This window comes from Podarcis filfolensis (assembly GCF_964270895.1).
Source record: "Podarcis filfolensis genome assembly, chromosome: 14".
NCBI classification, from domain to species: Eukaryota; Metazoa; Chordata; class Lepidosauria; order Squamata; family Lacertidae; genus Podarcis; species Podarcis filfolensis.
In genome coordinates, this window is record NC_139616.1 from 23,743,448 (window position 1) to 23,764,940 (window position 21,493).

Consider the following 21,493-nt stretch of genomic DNA (forward strand, 5'->3'; position numbering starts at 1 on the left):
GAAGCTGATGGCAGCCTGTGCTGACTGAAATGAAGCAGACCTTTCTCAGGAACAAGCAGTAATGAAAGCAGGAACTCGTGTGACCACCCTGATAGCAAATCATCATGAATGCATGATAATAATAATAATAATAATAATAAAAGGATATCTGGAGAGGCCCCAAATATGCCCATGGGGCCAAGAGGGTTGGAAACCAAAGTAGATGTCAGGTTTCGAGGAATTGGCTTCCTCCCCCCGTGGCAGTAGATAAGGAGATCAAAGAAAGGAACGTCTTACCAGTTAGAAACTTTAATAATCACAGTGAGAGAACAAAGAACACATCTCTTAAAAATGGCGGTGCTCCCAATTAAGGATTACACCTCCTTCCATCCCTATTAATCTACGTCACTCCTATGTTTTGTAATCTGAGTTTGTAACCTCTGTGCTTTCTGTTCTGAGACTTTCTGAGCTCTTCGGGACTTTGGGGAGATTGGAGGAATGTTGTCCAACAACTGTGAATCTGTTAACCCTCTCTCTTCCAGTGTTTCTTCACCTAGCTGTTCCCCATCCAGTATTTCCCAGCTTCTGCCTCCTGAACTATGCCCCTCTGCAAACCACTTTTCAAAATCTATACTGTCCTCCTGCTCCTGGGAAGATTCAGGATCAGGGAGAGGGGGTGGTTCCCACCATTCTTCCTCAGTGCCGTCCTCCTCAGCAAGGTCCCTGACAGTAGATTCCTATGTTTCACCCTCAGAAGCTTGGAGGTTAACAGCCCTTTTCGAGCTTCAAATTGCAGAGTCAGGAAAGGTTTTGGGCAACCAAAATAATCAAGGGGATGGAGCAAGTCCCCCATGAAGAAAGTTTGCAGTGTTTGGTACTTTATAATTTAGAGAAAAGGCAATGAGGCATGAAGAAAGTGGTGTGCTTTAGGCAGATTCACCTTTAAATGTGAACTGAATCGAAATTCTCCCCCATCCCTAGTTCTATGGAAGGCTTTAAGAAGCATCCAAACATTTTCTTGTTCTTCTGGCCATTTGAACAGTACAGCTTTATAATCGGCCAAATTCACATTGGCTTCCCGCTGTTGTTCTGTTTACTGCGAAAGGATGTTGTTGTTGGTGAGCATTTAATAAATTCCAATATTTCCAGTGTGAGTTGAAAAGGCATTGTGTCCTCTTCTATCCTCCTCTCTTTTATTTAGATAAATATTGCCATTGTCTGATCCTTCAGGGGCCTCCAAACTGGGAACCAAAGGTGGAATAAAAATGTAAAGAGAGCTACGCAAATAAACAGAGGGAGAATTTGACAGCTATTTATATGGCAACATGTTCCAGGCATGCTGGCTGCTAAAACATAGCTGCCAGTGCCTCCCAATTATCTTTTCTCTTAGCAAGCAGCTTTAAAATAATCTTTTTTTTTAAAAAAAAAGGGGGAAAAATGAGACAAACAAATGGGCAAAAAGGCAGGATTTTAAGAGATTGTTGTACTGGCAAATTATGCATAAATGCCATGCAATTTAATTTCCAGGGCCTTCACCGGGAATAATAACATCCCGCTGTGTCGTCTTCATCTGCCTCCTAATAAACTGATTACAGGCTAACACGCCAAAGCCCTGAGCACCATTATCCATTATTTAGGTCCCGGAAAAGATGATAATTAACCCACAGGTCCTGAGATGCTCCATTGTCACACAGACAATAGGAGGCTGCGTGGCAGAAGAACAGCACGCGTTGCTCCTTCTCGTCAACTTAATTACTTGGGCAAAGCGCCAGCACCCCCCCCCCCCGCAATCGCGCACCAGCTTGTTGCAACTGCAGCAAGCGCAAGATAAAAAAAGATTTCAGGTACTGCAGGTGTTGTGTGCCAATACAGGTTGTGGTATCCCTGGGCCAGCCACAAATCCAAGCTCATGAGAATGGGAAAGACTACCTTGCCGGGTCGGAAACCAAAGGTCCATCCAGGCCAGCACTCTCTTTTCTAGCCCTGCTGCAGCCAGGCAGATGCCTCTAGGAAGATCACACAGATCCACGGAACTCACTGCCACAGGACATAATGATGGCCACCAACTTGGGTGGATGTAAGGAAAGGTTGGATGGATTCATGGAGGATACATGCCTACTAGCCATTATGGCTCGGCTCTGCTTCCGTAGTTGGAGGGAATACCAGTTTCTGGAAATTACAGCAGGGGGAAGTACTCTTGTGGCCCGGGTCCTGAGTGCAGGCTTCCTCGAGGCATCTGGTTGGCCACTGTGAGAACAGAATGCTGGACTAGATGGGCAGGCTCCTATGTTCTTCAGTTTTTCCCGGAATGCGGCAGCTAGACTGGTGACTGGGGGCAGCCGCCAAGACCACATAACACCAGTCTTGAAAGACCTACATTGGCTCCCAGTACGTTTCTGAGCACAATTCAAAGTGTTGGTTTTGATCTTTAAAGCCCTAAACGGCCTCGGCCCAGTATACCTGAAGGAGCGTCTCCACCCCCATTGTTCTGCCCGGATGCTGAGGTCCAGCGCCGAGGGCCTTCTGGCGGTTCCCTCATTGCAAGAAGCAAAGCTACAGGGAACCAGGCAGAGGGCCTTCTTGGTAGTGGCACCCGCCCGGTGGAACACCCTCCCACCAGATGTCAAAGAGAAAAACAACTACCTGACATTTAGAAGACATCTGAAGGCAGCCCTGTTCAGGGAAGTTTTTAATGTGTGACATTTTAATGTATTTTTAATCTTTGTTGGAAGCCACCCAGAGTGGCTGGGGATACCCAGCCAGATGGGCGGGGTACAAATATATTATTATTATTATTATTATTATTATTATTATTATTATTATTATTCCCATGATTGCCTCCTCCATCAGGAATGGGGAACCCATAGCGCCTTTCCTATGTTGTTGGACTCACACTCCCATCATCCTAACCATTGGCCATGCTGGCTGGGGCTGATGGGAACTGGAGTCCAACAACATCTGGGTGGCCACAAGTGAAGCATCTACTGGGCTTCACTGACTGGGGACATTCCCAGCCCTACCTGGGAGTGAACCTGGAACCTTCTGCATGCAAAGTAGATGCTCTACCATTGAGCTGTCACCTCTGTCTGGTTGTAAATTAAGATCAGTAAGATCAGGCTGGTACATTCAGATAAATGCAGCACTGGCCCATGAACCTCAGTCTGCCTGCATCTAGCGCCCACCTGCTTGTCTTCTTACTTATAAGCAGTCCAGAGGGTGACACTGGCCGTCAGCTGCCTCCTCCTTCATCTCAAGCGTTGCCCTTGCAAAACTCAGCAGGGAGGAGGATGGGGGCAAAACTAGGATTAGCTGGAACTGCTTGCCATTGGCTCTGGCGCCACCTACTGTTGCCCTCCCTGCCTCATGCCCCAATAAGCAATAGTCCCAATTGGCACCAACCATCACTGTTGCAACTCTCACTGCAATATCTATGAAGGATAAACCAGCAGCGTTCACTCCTCAGGAGGAAAAGGGATGGGAGGATGAAGTGTCCAGGGAAGCGTGTCAGCCCTTCGCTTCCACACAAACCGACTTTGAGCTCCAATTCAATTCTTTTGTGGTGCTTAATAGCACTTCATGCAATCCATTAAGTAACTCAGGAGACCTTTGTGAAAATGCTCTCGTGTTTCTCTCTGGAGGGAATTCTGAAGCTCTAAAAGTAATTTGCTGCGGGCTCGACAAAGCGCAAGCAAAGGAGTCGCTCATCACATGCGCAGGAGGGCAAGAGCAAAACCATCTGCCTTCAAGAGCCTGCAATGCGCCGGGATTAAATGGGGAAAGGGCCAATTAGCTCAGGCCGACACTTTCATCCGTCTCAGATTACCATAATCAAACGCAAAAGCAGTTTGTGATCTCTCCCTCCCCGAACCTTCCTCTGGAAACTCACGAGAAGCACTTTGGCTCTGCTGGTGTCATGCAGCGTCAAAGAGAATGAGGTTGTGATGTCGGAAGCTGCCAGTTCAAATCTCACCACCGCTGCAATTTCAATAGGTAGCCTTAAGCAAGTTACACTCCCTGTCAGCCTCACTCTCTGTCACTACCTGCCCCACAATATAGGGACAATGACACTGGCCTACCCTACTGGGCTTCGGCAAGGACTTCTGCAATACTCAATTTTCGTTCTGAACATTCAAATGCACCCGATAAAGCTTCTGCATGCAGGAATCCCCAGCATCTCTAGTTGTAAGGACTGAGAAGGAAGAAACGGGAAAGAACTCTCTCTGCCTGAACACTGGGCTCAGGCCTCATTTGGGTTAAACCACAGAGCCTAGGGCTTGCCAATCAGAAGGCTGGCGGTTCGAATCCCTGCGACGGGGTGAGCTCCCGTTGCTCCGTCCCTGCTCCTGCCAACCTAGCAGTTCAAAAGCACTTCAAAGTGCAAGTAGATAAATAGGTACCACTCTGGCGGGAAGGTAAATGGTGTTTCCATGTGCTGCTCTGGTTCACCAGAAGCGGCTTAGTCATGCTGACCACATGACCCGGAAGCTGTATGCCGGCTCCCTCAGCCAATAAAGCGAGATGAGCGCTGCAACCCCAGACTCGGCCACGACTGGGCCTAATGGTCAGGGGTCCCTTTACCTATGCTACTTTAACAGTTAAGGCTTCCCCCAAGAATCCTGGGAATGGTAGTTTGTTAGGGGTGCAAAAGGTTTTTTTGTGTGTGGAAGTCATGATAGCAGTTTTCCTACCTAAATGCATTGGCAAGTAATTATACAATTAATTATGTTAGCTTTGGCCATAGCGGATAGTGAATAAACCCTATTTCTCCCAAGAATGACGTCCAACAATTCATGGAAATAGCACCCAGACTATGCTGAATCATAGGCAGCTAAAATAAGCAGTTTAGCTTCTGAATTGCAGTTGGCTCTCTCTGTCCAGTGCTGGAGACATTGTCCATCTTTCACACAAACTCAAGGGACTCTGTGACACAGTTGCTTTTAAAAATAGCACCACGAATGGTGGAAGTGGAATTAGCAGCTTCTAAAAATAATCTCTCCACTGAGGTCGCTCTTTGCTCCCTTCAGATGGGCTATGTACTTTATACCATTCCTCATAAGCGACTGTCTGCAGGATTTCTCGCACTGCAGAAACATCACCAAAAGAGAGGGAGAAGATCCCCGAACAACCACTCAGGTGTAAAGGTTGGACAGCCCCCTTCCAGAAAAATGTCTGTCCTGGTGTGAGTCTCACACTGAGCTCCTTTCTCAGTGAGAATAGAACAGGTCTTAAAACATTGCTTCGGTTTAACGAGCAAGCTGCCAGATCCTTGTTCACTTTCTCCCACTGCAAGAAAGAAAACTGCATTCCAAAAAGTACAGCTCAGTAACCAAACAAATTCACTGCAGGGAAAAGGTGGTGCCAGACTCCATCCCCAGTATCTTCAGATTGGAAAGATTCCTGTCTGAAAGAGTGAAGAGCCATGACCAGTCACTGTTGACAATACTAGGCTAGACAGATCAATGATCTGAACCTCATATAAGGCAGTTTCTTCTGTTCCTTATTCTATTTAAATTCAGATCAAAGTGAAAGTTTGGGAAGCACTTTGCAACTGTTCTTAAAAAAAAGTTGGTGAATGTACTTTTAAAGATTATAAACCACTCTCAATTCCACCCTGATAATTGCCACCTGCCTGGATTTTAACTTGTCTGAATTAATTTTAAGATGTATTTTAATTAATTGATGTCTGTTCTCATGTTTATTGTGTTGTTTTTATGATGTTAGCTGCTCTGAGTTTGGCCTCGGCTGGGGAGGGTGGGATACAAATAAATCATCATCATCATCATCATCATCATCATCATCATCATCTGCCTTTGGCATTCCAGCAATTATCTCTTAAATAGTCTCTAACAGTGTAGCTCCCCATGTGAATGGGTGGCCCAGCAGTATTCTGTTTTCTCAAGCTTTAGAAACATCTTACCCCTCCCTCCTCCTCCTCCATAAGGAAACTTCCTTTCTGTTGCTCAAGGAAAGGCTGTAGCTCACTGGAAGAGCATCTGCTTTGCATGCAGAAGGTCCCAGGTTCAAACCCCGCCATCTCCAGGTAGGGTTGTGAGAGACCCCCTTGCCTGAAACCTGGAAAGCCAAACCCATTTAGTGGAGAACAGTGGAGTGAAGCCTATGGACATCCAGATGTTATTGGACTCCATATCCCATATCCCCTAGCTATTGGCCATGCTGGCTGTGGCTGATGGGAGCTGGAGTCCAACAGAATCTTAAGCACCCCTGAGTTATATGCTCATCATTGATATTAGGGCATCTTCCTGTGTTGCCATCCCTGGAAGCTTATTAGAGATTCCTGAATGTACAGGTTGGTAATGATGAATGTGTCAGTTTGCATTTCTTAGTATAGAAAGTATTGGTCTGATGTGCAGAGATCTTTCCTATTCTAATTAATTCAATAGGGTTCTGGAAGCTTCTTCTTTGTGTGAAAGAAGCAGGCAGGATGTTCATGACTGTTTGGGTTATTCCTTATGAGAAGCTGAGTACAGCTGGTTTAAACTGGTTCTGATATCCCTTCTGTCAAGGGATAATAGTCAAGCCAGAAGGAGCCTGGGTTTCACACTTTCTCTTTCTATCTCTTTTTTCCTCTGCACGACAGAGTGCACTTTGGCACACCACTGCCGAAATGTGCAGTCACATGAGTGGAAGTTTCAGGACCAACCAAAGGGATTACTGTCTTCACACATAATTTTGTGGAAATTATGGAGTTAATTTCCACAAAAGGCAGTGACGGCCACCAAATTGGATGGTTTTAAAAGAGGCAGAGACAAACTCATGAGGTGGCTATCAGGCCCAGCTTGCAGACATCTGGTTGGCTTCTATGAGAACAGGATGCTGAACGAAATGGGCCACTGAGCTGGTCCAGGAGGCCTAGTTTCAAGTTCTTCTGGCCATGATCTAGGTCCCACATTCTGTTTATATCAAGTGACAGCTCTGGCCAGAAACCGCCATGAATTGAGTCTGCCTTAGGACAGAGGTCAGCAGATTTCAGGCTTGATGGATCCACCAAGCAGAGCCAGATCAAAATGACTTCGCATTATGGCTCAGGGTGCCTCTGAGCAGATACTCAGCCAGGAAAATTGTTTTTAGGCTCAGAACCGATCTCATAGAGCCCTCGCACACACAGATCCACTCCTGGTTCCACAAACCACCAGCTTTCTTCATTTCAGCAAACTAGTTTAGAAAAAAAAAAACCTTTCCCCAAAACTCTGCCTATCGACTGAAATCTACCTGCAGATACTAATCTCCCTTCTGCACACCCCCAGAATCCTCTGTTGCAGGTAGACAATGCCAAGATCACAAAAACATTTGTGAATGGTCACTGTGCTGCAATACCTTACATCTAAATTTCATCTGAATTATCACAGGGTGTAGTTTTATTTTTGCAATTCATTGCAATTTGACTCCACGGTATACTTCGCTGCCACCCTGCACTCAAGTGTCTGTATATTCCCAAAGGGAGGTTAGAATTCATTCATCAGATGCAACCGGACTCTGGTCCACAGACATTTTATGTGCCATAGAAATATTGTCGCTCTTGAAGGAGCTATAGAACTCTCTGTGTTGCCTTTCCTGCAGCGTTTGGGGTCCCAGTGCAGGCACGTTCCGTGGCAAGGGCTCTCCTGGAAGGCAGAACATTTGAGCTGTGCTGTCCTTCAGGACAGCTTGCTGATTTCTAAAATGACAAAGCAGCTGGTGGGATGCTGCTCTGAAATGTCACGGAACAATAGTTGCAAACATGTTTGGGGAAGTCAACGATTGCTATGATACTCTGGCGATTTAACACCCGGCTGTTGCTGCGGCAACTGCCTCACAGGGATGCAACAAGCACCCAGAAGACCAAAGGGCTCTCCAACCACTTATTTGCTCAGCCTTCCTCCCCACCTCCGACGGGGGCTGGAGGAATGTTTACTTTCCACCATCTGTCTCCCGGCTTTGCTTTCAATAGGCCAAGTGACCTTCAGGAGGTCGCGGCACCCTTGGGCTACTCAAGAAAATGCTGCGGCGAATTTTGCATTCTTGGAACAGAAGAAGGGGCTCCCTTTGAAGAGGTGCTGGGACTTGAACTTAGGACATTCTTGAGTATGAAGAGAAAGTGCTCTCCAGGGTTTCCTCTCCCCCACCCCCACCTTGATCTGGAAATGCTGCAAATCTTACGCCTGCAGAGTATGGGCTCTGTCACTAACCTCTGCCTCTTTTCTTAACTAGTACTAGCATCTGAATTGCAGATTTTTTCCAGGCCTCCCCCCTTCTTATACTTTGAGAACTGTCTGGCTTCTGGTTCAGGCCAAAGGCTCATCTAAGCTCCCTCTTAAAGGTAAAGGTAAAGGGACCCCTGACCATTAGGTCCAGTCGTGACTGACTCTGGGGTTGCGGCGCTCATCTCGCTTTATTGGCCGAGGGAGCCGGTGTACAGCTTCCGGGTCATGTGGCCAGCATGACTAAGCTGCTTCTGGCAAACCAGAGCAGCGCACGGAAACACTGTTTACCTTCCCGCCAGAGTGGTACTTTATTTATCTACTTGCACTTTGACGTGCTTTTGAACTGCTAGGTTGGCAGGAGCAGGGATCAAGCAACGGGAGCTCACCCCGTCGCGGGGATTCGAACCGCTGATCTTCTGATCGGCAAGTCCTACGCTCTGTGGTTTAACCCACAGCGCCACCCGCGTCCCGCCAAGCTCCCTCTTAGCACACTTCAAATGCCCTCTACTCCTGATAGGGCAAAGACAGAGAGCCAGTTAAGAGTGATGCAGTGGTTTGAGTGTTGGACCAGGCCTGTAAGGCCAGGGTTCAAATCCTCACACAGCCATAAAACTCACAGGCCGATCACAGTCTCTTAGCCTACTTCACACAGTCGCTGTGAGGACAAATTGCAGGGGAAGAATTTGAGCTCCTTGGAGGAAAGCTGAGATATAAATAAATGTAAGAAATAAATAAAATAATAGGAGGCATGAAAGTTGCAGAAATGTGACATTTTCCTCTTGCACACACTAGTCATTTTCCTAATTAAGGTCTTGCTGATGTTTCTCCAAATATTATTCGTGATTTTGCCTGCACAAGACTCTGCCTGTAATGGGTTTATAAGAGAGGAAGGAGGCTTAGGAGTGGGGCAGGCTGAACACACTTGATTCAGTGACCTACAGCCAGAATGATAACTCAACTGACCACAAAATTTGAAGTTAATGACAGCCTTTGAGCTGCGCAGCCATGAAACTCCGGGTCAGTGGATGATGAGAAAACAAGGAGGACCAGAGAAATGTCAAAAGCTGAGAACTGCCGGGGAAAAGCAAATAATGTCAGAAACAATATACTTTGATTTCTCCCCTCCCTTTCCCTCCTGATGGCTCTGTCTGCAAAACATACCACAGCATCATTTTTGCACAACACAGGCCAGCAAAATCCTCTCCAACAGCATAAGGCGGCACAGCAGGAGCAGAGGTGGCTGCCTTATCCTGAGCTACCCCAGTGGTCTAACTAGCTCAGCATTGTCAACACGGGTTGGCAGCTGCTTTTGGGGGTTTCAGACAGGTCGTCTTTCCTAGCCCTACCTGGGGACGCCAGGGACTGAAGCTGGGACCTTCTGCATGCATAACTGGTGGTTTATTCCTGCACAATGGCACTTTCCTTAAAAACAAAATAAGATCCTAGACCCCCTTTAAATAGGAAACTGTCTTATATTGAATTGGACTACTGATCCATCCAGCTCACTGACTGACAGTGGTTCTTAGTTTCGGGTAGGAGTTTTCTGTCCAGAGATGTTGAACCTCAACAACAGAGTTATTGTTGCCTGGTGTAAACAGAATTATCGAACCTAGAGCATATGCATAAGAACATAAGAGCCCCAATGGATCAGGCCAAAGGGGCCCCATTGAGGGGAGTATCCTGTTCTCACATTGCCACAATGGGAAGCCTGTAAGAAGGAGCTGAGCAAAACATCAGTCTCCCCTCCTGCAGCTGATAGCTTTCTCCCCCCATGAATTTGTCTAATTCTCTTTTGAAAGCATCCAAGCCAGTGGCTATCACAGTCCCTTGTGGGACCGAATCCTACAGTTCAACTCTGCACTGAATAAGTACCGTATTTTTTGCTCTATAAGACTCACTTTTCCCTTCTAAAAAGTAAGGGGAAATGTGTGTGCGTCTTATGGAGCGAATGCAGACTGCGCAGCTATCACAGAAGCCAGAACAGCAAGAGGGATTGCTGCTTTCACTGCGTAGCGATCCCTCTTGCTGTTCTGGCTTCTGAGATTCAGAATATTTTTTTTCTTGTTTTCCTCCTCCAAAAACTAGGTGCGTCTTGTGGTCTGGTGCGTCTTATAGAGTGAAAAATACGGTACTTTCCTTTGTCTGTCCTGAATCTTCCACCCAGTAGTCTTGTGTGACTTCACATTTCAGGAATGGTTGTGCCAACTGCCTTTTACAAAAGGGCATTCATCCTTACAGGTCCCTGCACTGAGGACCCCCTAATAAACTTCCAAGGAAGGACTGGAAACCTAAGAAGCTGCCATACTAAGAAGTATGACCATTGACCCATCTGGCTCAGGGGTGATTAACCTGTGGTCCTCCAGATGCTATCGGACTCCGACTCTCATCAGTCCCACGCAGCATGGCCAATAGTCAGGGGTGATGGGATCCAGAGTCCAAAAACCTCTAAATGGCCACCGGCTTCCTCCCCACACACCCTGAGCTACACCAAATTGGATTGGCTCTCCAGATTTGTAGATAACCATTCTATCAGGCTTCCTCAGAGGGAAAGATGGGAATTGGGGCTAAAAGACCAGCTTCATGGGGCTCCTCGTGCCCCTGGGCTGTTTCTATGGTCATTATAAGAACCACCGTTTAAGAATTGGCCCCCAAAGTTTGTTTCCCCCCTCTTCCCCCCATCCCTTTCCCCTTGTGTGTCATTTTAAGCCTGTAGGCAGGGACTGTATGGGAGCCTTTGGGGCTGAAGAGAGGGCTGAAAATGCTGTAAATAAATAATAATAATAATAATAATAACCATATTAATAATGCTGTGCATTGAACCTGGGACTTTCAGAATGCAAAGCAGGCACATTATCCTTGAGCCACGACCCTTCCTGCTTTATGTAAGCTTCTTTCCTTTCAAATCTCAAGAACCTGTTCTGTTTTGCTGATGACTTTTCAAGTTGCAATAGCTTGGAATTGGTATGAATGAGAGAGGGTGTCAGATGGGAGGAAAAACAACCTTCCCTCACTCTTATTTGCTTTCATGAACTGTATCAGTGGATTTCAAAACCGTCTACTGCCAGGAACCCTTCTAGATATGCATCTGGCCTAACAATATGGAACCATATTTATTTACCCTTCTAAATGCATGAGAAATCATCCCCACTCTCCCTGTCAAAGGTGTTAAAAATTTTGCAGGTGAGCAGATATCATGAAATCCTCTTATCCCCGCTGGATACAGCAGCCAAACTGGGGATGGTACGAGTCATTAAAAACAACACATTGATCCAAGGCAGATATAATCCAAGGGACTTTTTCTTTCTTTATTGGATTTCATATAATTTTACAAAGCTAAAAATGAAAACAACAAATAAGGCATAATAGCAGAAAAGGAACACCCCATATTCCTCACCCTCCCACCTCCCTATCCCTCAGTGGTGCAGCTGGGACTTTCTGAAGACACCCTGTTGCATGGAATTCTTTTAAGAGGAATCTAAATATCCCCAAGACTGCAGAGGTGAATCAGGAAAGCTTTGTATTGCATTACGCCCAAGAACCAGGAAAGCTTTGATTTGCATTAAGCCCAAGAACCATGAGTTATGTGGCCAGTGGTAGTATTTATCACTTCTTTTTCACTTTAATACTTCAATAATTTGCTTTTGTTTTGGGGTCTATAAATAAAATCTAATAAAAGGAAAAGGAACACTTCTTCCCTGGGTAGGAAACAGCAGTCCATGCTCATTTCCAGCAAAGGCAATAAATCTCTCTTCCCTCCCTGCCTCCCATCTTTTCCTTTGCAATATGGATCAGGAGGAGTAGGGGCAAAAAAATTACCTGTGAGGTTTTGTACATCCCTAGTAGTGAAGCTGGCCAGGGTATCATGGAAAAAGTGGACTTATGAAGACAAAAGGCCCCATTCACACCACACATTTAAAGCACTATGGTGCCACTTTAAACAAATAATTCTGGGAACTCTGGTGCTTCCTTCCCAGAGCTACATTTCCCAGGGTTCCCCGGGAAGAGAGATTGATTGTTAAACTACTCTGAAATTGCAGCACTATGAAGGGGATGTGGTGGTGGTGGTGGTGGTGGCGGTGGCAGTGGCAGTGGCAATGGCAGTGGTGTGTGGGTCTTCTGACAACTCCCAGCACCCTTAACAGACTACAGCTCCCAGAATTCTTTGGGGGAAGCCATGACTGTTTAAGGGGTTCCACAGTGCTTTAAATGCATGGTATTCATGTGTGCAATGTCACATAAAGAAAAAGAAGGAAGCCCCTTCAGGAAAAAACCCAAATAAACCTACAGTTGGATGGAACCTTTCTTAGGACCAACCCAAACATTTCAGAAACAGAGCATAAGCTTTGGAGATCTCCAGAATTCTTCACCAGGATAAACCAGGATACTAAAATCAGGTTTTGGATCATGCAGACATCCAAGTAATATTGACAGTCATTATGTTAGCAAACCCAGAAATTATTTTTGCAAAGCGTAGTAGGGTTAGAGAGTCAGCTAAAGCCAAATTACTTAGCACTGAAGCAGTATTACTTAGCAGTTAGAGGGTCAATAACCCTCATATTTAAAGCATTTCAGAACTGCAAACTACCCAGCTCCTCACAACATTTACAATTCTCACATTTCCCATATCAGTTTCTAGCTGGGGACTTGAAGGGAGCAAATTTACGATGCCACCTGCCACGGGACTAACCCATCCAAGGTCCCAAGGCCTCATCCAATTTGCAGTTTACTGATGCACGCCTTGATGTCAGGATGCGAACTGCTCAGTGAAGCATCCAAACCGGTATGCTGACCTCCATCACTCCAGCAACTGGGACGTTTCCACGACTGAGAGAAACACTGCCTGCTTCTATTTATAAAGTCTACAGATTTGCACTTGACAAGCAAGGAACAGCTGCTTTGCTTGTCATAGTTTGGATAGAAATCAGAGTTCCTGAAAAGGGAGAGATGGCTTTATGTTCAAGGCGGTGATCCATTGCCCACTCAACCTTCCTGCATGAGAAAGCAAACATGGAGAAGATTTTCCTTTCGGTTGGCTTCTGCTAATTGATCGCCCCAATCATGGAAAAGTCAAGCATTCTACTTTCGTTCCAGAGAAGAAATGAGTTTTGCACAAGTAGCAAAGCAAGGTCTCCTATCTGTCTGTGACTGTAGAGGAAAACTGTATTATAAGATGGGCAAACGAACCCTTTTCTCTTATAGCTATGAAAGAGGACAAGTTAAACCACTTGGTACAGCTAGGCCTGGACTTCAAGTCTACGGCAGTGTTAGAAACTCAGATATAAATGCTAGGCATCAAATGGCTCCTTAATCCAGGGTTGCAGTCGCCAAAATGAAATGCCTAGTTGCCATTTTGGGGCCAGATGGCTCGAAAGTCATATTTTTCAATATGACTTTTTGGTTCCGGAAATTCATTCTGATTGCGCAGATAAAATATAACGGGTGGAATTCTACAGGATGTGTTGCTAGTGTGTAAAAACAGGCAAGATCCCATGATCCGCAGGCATGCACCTCTAGATGGTGGAGACATCAGGTGCCATCCGGATACCCAGACATATTCACTTGATTGCAAGTGGCTGATAGCCAGGTGCAAAATCCACCTGGCGAATTTCGAATACTGGCTATGGTCCAGAGGCCCCAGGTGACCATTTAGAGGACATAAGATGATGGGGATGCTGGCAAACAAGTCTCAGATCAGCATCTGGGATGTAAACCAGAGTCCACCAGAGCTAAAGATGGTCTCAGCATCCTTTCACACACACACACACACACACACACACACACACACACACACACAGAGAGAGAGAGAGAGAGAGAGAGAGAGAGAGAAAGCGCCCTTGGTTTTCAAACAGCTTAGTTCTTGAATGTTTTGGCTCCCGAATGCTGCAAACCCAGAAGTGACTGTTGTGGTTTGTGAACTATTTTTGGAACTCAAACATCTGGTGGGGCTTCCGTGGCTTCTGATTGGCTGCAGGAGCTTCCTGCAGCCAATCAGAAGCTGCGTTTGGGTTTCTGAACATTTTGGAAGTCGAATGGACTTCCGGAACAAATTCCATTTGACTTCCAAGGTACGACTGTATAGGGGTTGGGTAGCCACATACATGGTACATTTTTATCTATTTCATTTATTTTGTAAGATTTGAGATCACAAAAGCAGGATCGACAGGATCAAGTATCCTGTTCTCCCAGGGGCCAAGCAGATTGCTTGTGGGAAACCTGCAAGCAGGATTCAAGCATAAGAGCATTCTATGCTCCTGTGACTTTCAGCAACTGCTATTCAGAAGAATTTACTGCCTTTGACTGTGGAGACAGAACAAAGCCATCAGGGCTAGAAGCCATTGATAACCTTCTCCCCCATCAATGTATATACCTCTCCATTCAAAAATACTCAGTGGTATAAAATATTCATTTTAAAAAGCAGTAAGAACAGACTTTAAAGACTGATAATAGCAAAGTTATCAATATATAGATGCTCAAGAAACAAATATACACAATAAAATTACAGGACTCGATAGGCTTTCCTAAAGAAATAAGTTTTTAGCAGGCACTGAGAACAGTACAGTAAAGGCACCTTTCTAATACCAACTGCATTGCAAAATTTGGATAAGTGAGAATTTCAAGGGATAGCGGTTTTGCGTCACATCTTGCCTCAGAAAGTGCACATTTGAATTTGGCTTTAAATATGAACTGAATCATTTTTTTCTCCATCCCCAGTCCTAAGCGTTTCACATCAAGACAGCCAAAGCAGACACTCTTTGATTCCTGTAGTCACGATGGTATTACTGTCAGAGTTTTTAAAATGAGAAACTGCACATGCTCAGAGTACTTCTTTTCTTTTCTTTTCTTTTCTTTTCTTTTCTTTTCTTTTCTTTTCTTTTCTTTTCTTTTCTTTTCTATAAGCATTGGAAAAGTACTTTTTGCCTGGTTATTTCTCGATCAAATAAGGAATGTAGTAAGTCATTGCAAGCCATGGAACAGCAGTTCGGTAGTGGGGTTTCAGGGCAGTGAGAAGATGAAATGTTCATTGTCTGCTTCACCACTGGAGGCATACACATGACCGTCCCAAATGGCAGCACCCTCCCCCCCCCCGCCACCCCCACCGAAATAAAGCCATTAAATCCAAGGTCTAAAACCAACCCAGCTGCACCACTGAGATAAATGTTCTTTTGGGGACTCCGTCTGTACAGAAATTTTGCCATTTGCTCAGGATGCAATTTTACACATAGGATTAAAAGTTCCTTTCCCTCCCACAACCCTGAAGTTTGGAATATAAAGCCATCAGTCTGTTTTAAACATCCACACACACACATCTCTATGAAGGACTGTCACCATTTGAAATGGCCCTAGTGGTTTGACGGACCACTCAATCTGTTCACGCTCATGACCCTGGCAAATGGGCCCTGAGGCTCAGAAGCAACTGTGGAGAAGAATTTGTGTTTGCACCGTGGGATCTTCCTAATTTGTTCAGAGCAGAGCTTGTGTAGAGTTAGATTACATCTGGTTTTTACTGAGCATTCATTTGGATTTGTTTATGGGGCAGTTATCTCAAACCCTCCAACATTTCTCTGATGAAAATAGGAATGTCTTATTCAATAAATAATAATAATAATGTTTATAACTCACCCATCTGACAGGGTTGTCCCTGCCACTCTGGGTGGCTTCCAACATATATAAAAACATAATACTGTACAGTGGTACCTTGGTTTTCAAACTTAATCCATTCCAGAAGTCCATCGATTCCCAAAACCATTCAAAAAGCAAGGCACGGCTTCTGATTGGCTGCAGGAGCTTCCTGCACTCAAGCAGAAGCCGCATCAGACGTTCGACTTCTGAAAAATGTTCAAAAACTGGAACACTTACTTTCGGGTTTGCGGCATTCAGAAGCCGATTTGTTCGACAACTAAGCTGTTCGAGAACCAAGGTACCACTGTAAAGCATTAAACATTAAAAAACTTCCCTAAACAGGGCTGCCTTCAGATGTCTTCTAAAGGTTGTATAGTTACTTATCTCATGGGCTTGGGGGTCACATAACTCCATATCCTCCAACATTTCTCCAATGAAAACAGGGATGTCCTAAGGAAAAGCGGGACATTCTGGGATCAAATCAGAAACCGAGATAGCTTCTGTAATTCTGGGACTGTCCCTGGAAAATAGGAACACTTGGAGGGTCTGTTTTCTTGCAGTGATGATTCATTCTAATTTGCTTTTAGGCTGCATACCTGTCTTCATGTTAATCACTTGTTCACGCCGCATGTTTCTTTGCATTTCCCCACTGCTTTCCTAAGTGCAAAAGGTCAATTTGTGCAAACCTAGATTTCTGCATTTGACTGAATCCCTCTTGCAAAATACTGATAGCCGGCAGGCAACTGGAGAGCTGTGGACTTGGGACTCAGGATGCACAGTTCCTTATTGGTCCAACAAGGAAATCATATGAGATTCCTGGATCAATTCTAAATCAGACCTCTCATGTGGAAGTATCTAAGCTCCAAAAAATGGGGCCTGTAATGGGGGTGGCTAAAGGCTAAAGGCTCTCAAGGCTCCAGAAAAACTGAAAAGTTACAGAATCTCAGCTGGAAGCTATGGAACAGGCACTGATTGGAAACTAAATAATATATTCTTCCTGGAAAATGAGCGAAGTCCCAACTAAAGAAGAATGGCAACTTAAACTGATGGAATATGTGCAGCTTGTGGATTTAACATATAGATTAAGAGAACAAGAAGAACACACGTTTAAAGAAGACTGGATATTGAATATATGGGGGAAATTGTGTACATTCGAAAACACTGGCAGCATTAAGATAAATTCAACAGTGTAAATAAGTTTTGATGGATGTAATGGAATACTGAATGGTTAGTTTATATAAAATACGCAGGGATTTATGTTACGCAAAATGAACCATGGAAAGAGAAGAAGGGAAGCCATTGATATTTTAAGGATGTTTAAATAGATATTCTAAAATGTAATATAGAAAATTGAATAAAAATTATGAAAAAAGTAATATATTCTTCCTGAAATGTTGCAGGTGCAAACAGCATTGAATGCAGGATCACATACAACCTACCTGATACCATCAAGAGCACAAATCAATATGAATGCATTTTTTTTTAATGAAAAGACAGTGGCAAGGATTGGCAAAGAGGTGGACTTGTTCAAGTGTGTGTGGGGGGGGGGGCTCACTGAGAGACTGTTGTCCAAGCCCCACACCCCCCAAAATATGTAGCTGACATTTCTAGAGGTCTCTCAATCTCTTTTTGATATCTGGCAACTTTAACTGGGCATCCAAAATAAGTCCAAAGTCCCCAGATCCCTTGCCGGCAGCCTTGCACAGTAGATTGAATACCGTTAACCAGATCACAGCAGGGAAACGGCTGGCAACAGAAAAGAGGAACACGTCCCACTGAGCATCTCAGCTGTGCACAAGGAGCCGATGTTGAACTCCTAAGCTGATGACAGAAAGCCTTTCATCGGTGGACAAAGGAGGGCACGAGCAGCTTGGCATTTTTCGGGAGAAGTGCAAAGCTGAAATCTGTCTGGCACCAATGCAACACGCTTCGTGATCTGAAGGACACTTCCTTTCCTATCGGCACCGTTCCAAATGTCTGGGGATCTTGCAGTTTCTCTTAGGGGAACAGGAGCCCCAACCCAACAAGGGAGCTGAAATTAATGGAGGAGAGGACCATTGAAGGCTTCTAGCCATGGTGGCTATCCACAGATAGAGGCAGCAATGCCTCTGAAAACCAGTTGCTGGTAACCAAAGGATGGGAGAGGGCTCTTGCGCACAAATCCTGCTTGCTGGTGTCCCGCAGGCATCTGGTCTGCCACAGGATGCTGGACCAGATGGGCCATTGGCTTGATCCAGCAGGCTCTTCTTATGCTATTAAATCTGTATTGCATTGTAAGTGGGGATTTGAACCCTGGTCTCCCAGGACCTAGTGCAACACTTTAACCACTACACCACACTGGCTCTCCAAATGGGTGGGGGAGCTGGTAGGCACTCAAGAGCCCGATATGGGCAATCAACTACAAGAACCTCTGACAAAATATTGCAATGTGGAATGATCCTGTTTAGAAGTCGAGTTAGCCACGCTCCCTTCCAGAATACTCTGTTCCATTTCCCTGTCCCCATCCCACCACCCTCCAAAAATGTTTGTCACTTTCCATGTCCTGGGATTCTATCACAATCCAGCTTTAAACCAAGCAATGGAACTCTAGGTGGGTTGAAGGTTCATATTCAAGTTATCAGTGGTTCATATTCAGTTCTTGGGGTCAAGGGAAACAAGCTGAGATGTGGAACGCGAATGGAAGGATTATAAAACCTGATCTTCAACATCAGTTCTGGAGTCACCCTCAACAACAAGGATTGGCTTCAACCGTATGGCAGTATCTGGGGTGAGGATGAGGATAAAATAGGGTTGCCACACATCTGGAATTTCCCTGACATGCCCAGAATATTGCAGTCAGAAGCAGTGTGTGGGAAAATCTGGATGTATAGCAATCCATGTCATGTCGGCAGTGTTGCTTTTGCAGATTTTCCTTAAAAATAGCTCCAAAATGTCCTCTTTATTTGCAATTTTGCAAAAAAAAAAAAAAAAAAAAGCTCAAAAACTTTTCTGTCCAGATTTTCACTTTTTGAAATATGGCAACCCTAGGACAAAACTTTCTATGAAACTTTTTAGCAGAAGCTGTGCAGGGTGATGTGGATAGATGATCCCATGAGGCATCATTGAAACAGATGTTGAATGATTCTATGAACTGCCAGTTGATTTGACCCAGGTGAAGATTCCTTACCTCCCAAAATATATTTTGTTAGCAAATAATTCTTCCGAACTAGAAATCTGGGATTATATAAGATTAAAACTGCACATATAAGCAAAACACCTTCCAAATTCCTACAGTTATGAAACTAACCACCTCTGACAGATATAATAGGATCCTTTTGCTATTTTGCAGCTGTGATTGTCTCATGCATATATTTTTCAGCTGCAAGTCACCTTGAAGGGCCTTTCGGCAGAGAGGCAGGAGGTGAAATGCTTTACCTCTTTAAAGCAAATATTCTTATTAAGATGGCAAGAAGAATTCATGCAAAACACTTGCACGCATGCTGTAAATGTATGCCTTTGAAAGGTCACCCCAAAAGCTGGGCCTATGGTGGAAAATCACATCCATTTCCTTGCACAGAACATATAGTCTCTCTCTCTCTCCCCCTCTCTCATATACCCCTAACTACATGAAATGCTCTATATTCAAGGTGCTTCCTTCTTTATACTGAAAGCACTTAAAAGGAAACACAGTTATCAATGGTACTTTCTAAAGGTGATTCACACTGAGTTTTAGCCATCCATCTCCTGTTCATCTTAATTGGAACCTCATAGCAGCAGCAGATGATGACACTTCACAAAAATGATTGGGCTGCAGTGGGTGAGAGAGAGAAAAATAGAGAGACCCACTTGCCTCACTGTGGAGAAACAGAAAGTTATCATTTAACACTCATGAACTGCAAAAAGTTTTTGAATGCTGCGCTTCCAACGAAAGGTAAGACCATCCCTACCTGAAATCTAATAAGCGCAGCACAAAAGGAAAGATGAATGGGGAGGGCAGAGGAAAGAGAGCATTGGAGAAGGTGCTCCTTCACTGGCTGATGGCTGGAGCCAGGTCGGTCTCTCCCTTGCCATGATGTTCTTCCAGGAGACAGCCTCCAAGTGGCCAGAGTTCATGTGGCCAGTAGCAAAGGCCAGAGTATGTGATGCTCAGAAAGCGTCTGCAGGGCCAATGGAAGCAGGGAGAAGGAACCTCCCCACTTTGTCAGTGGGCCCCTGAAGGTCCCAAAGAGGCACGTGATGGTTCTGACTCCTGAAGCCAGGTATATGGCTGGTCACTGGAGCTACCATGCAGGACTAGAGAGACCTCCTTCACCTGACCTAGTAAGGCAAGTTTGACATTGTTTCCCAAAGGCCAACGCATGACTGAACTAGAATTAGCAGCAGCCAAGCAGCTGATCAGGCTAAAGGTGGAAAAGCAGGCAGAAGAGAGAGTTCAGCTGAAATTAAGACAGGCTGCAAGGATTAACAAAGGATTGCTTGTTAGCCTTGACCTGTGAGTAACTTCTCCAACGCAGAGTGCCCTCAGAGCTTGGTATGTAGGTCAGTCTTTGCCAGCCCGGTTCCCTCCAGATGCTTAGGACTACAACTCCTGTCATCTTGCATGGGAGTTGCAGTCCAATATCTCTGAAGGCCGTTGGGTTGGCAAAGGCAGGTGCAGATAAACTGAAGTGCTGCTTCAGTCCTGTCTCAGTTGAGAGAGTGAGAAGCAGGCTGGGAGTGCAAATGAAGTGAGCTTCTTCTGAAGTGGAATGTTCCCCTCCGGGGAATAATGTGTAGTGCAAAATGCAATTAAGATTGTTCAATTTTTCAGGAGTCTATTCCTGCAGCTCCAAACAAAACAGAGGAGAAAAACCAGCTCCAGAAAGGCTTCCATGGCGCAGCAAGTCCTGTACTCAAAACACACAGCTTCCAACAAATAGTCTCTCAAACGGGACTCCCGGACCAGGCATCTCTGAGAAGCTCTCAGCTGCTCCAGAATATGCTTCTATCCTTGCTTAGCATGACCCACAGAGAGAGACAGAGAGATATTGTAGCCAAACCTAAAAAGAGCCCTGCTTTCACTGTGGCCAACCAAATCCCCCAATGAGCAGCCCACTAGCAAAATTCTGAATGCAAGAGCACTCCCTCCATCTGTGGTGTCCAGCAACTAGTATTCAAGAAGCATTACTGCCTCCAACTGTGAAAGTGGAAGATTGGCTTCATGGCCAGTGACCACCAATAGCTTCATCCTCCATGAATTTGTCCAATCCTCTTTTAGAGCCATCCAGAGGAAGAGAGGAAACTGCTTTACAGATGAGTAGAACCATTGGTTGGTCTAGCTCAGTACAGTACTTGCCTGCTCTGGGGTAGCCACCTAGTGGTCTCCAGATATTGTGGACTACCTCTCACCTCACCCTTGGTCCATGGCCATGATGTCTAGGGCTGATAGAAGTGGGAGTCCAGAACATATAGAGGGAGCCATGCTGTTTACTTCTGGCCCACATTGACTAGCAGCAGCTCTTTAGGGTTCCAGAATGGAGGTCTTGACCAGCTCTACCTGGAGATGATGGATATTGACCCTTGGATTTTCTACAAGTAAAGGAGCTGCTCTACCATTGAAATTCAGCCTATGCAACAGGGGGTGGGGAACCTTGATCAGTCTAAAGGGCCACATTTCCTTCTCAGAAACCTTTCTGCAGAAATCACCAGTTAGAGAAACATCAAGGAAAGGGAAT

General features: G+C 45.1%; 1 protein-coding gene across 1 annotated transcript in view; it reads right to left on the reverse strand.

Annotated features, from left to right (window-relative positions):
• SLCO3A1 (solute carrier organic anion transporter family member 3A1) overlaps window positions 1–21,493 on the reverse strand; it is a 103,000-nt gene that overhangs the window by 32,775 nt on the left and 48,732 nt on the right. The gene's annotated exons all lie outside the window — the stretch shown is intronic.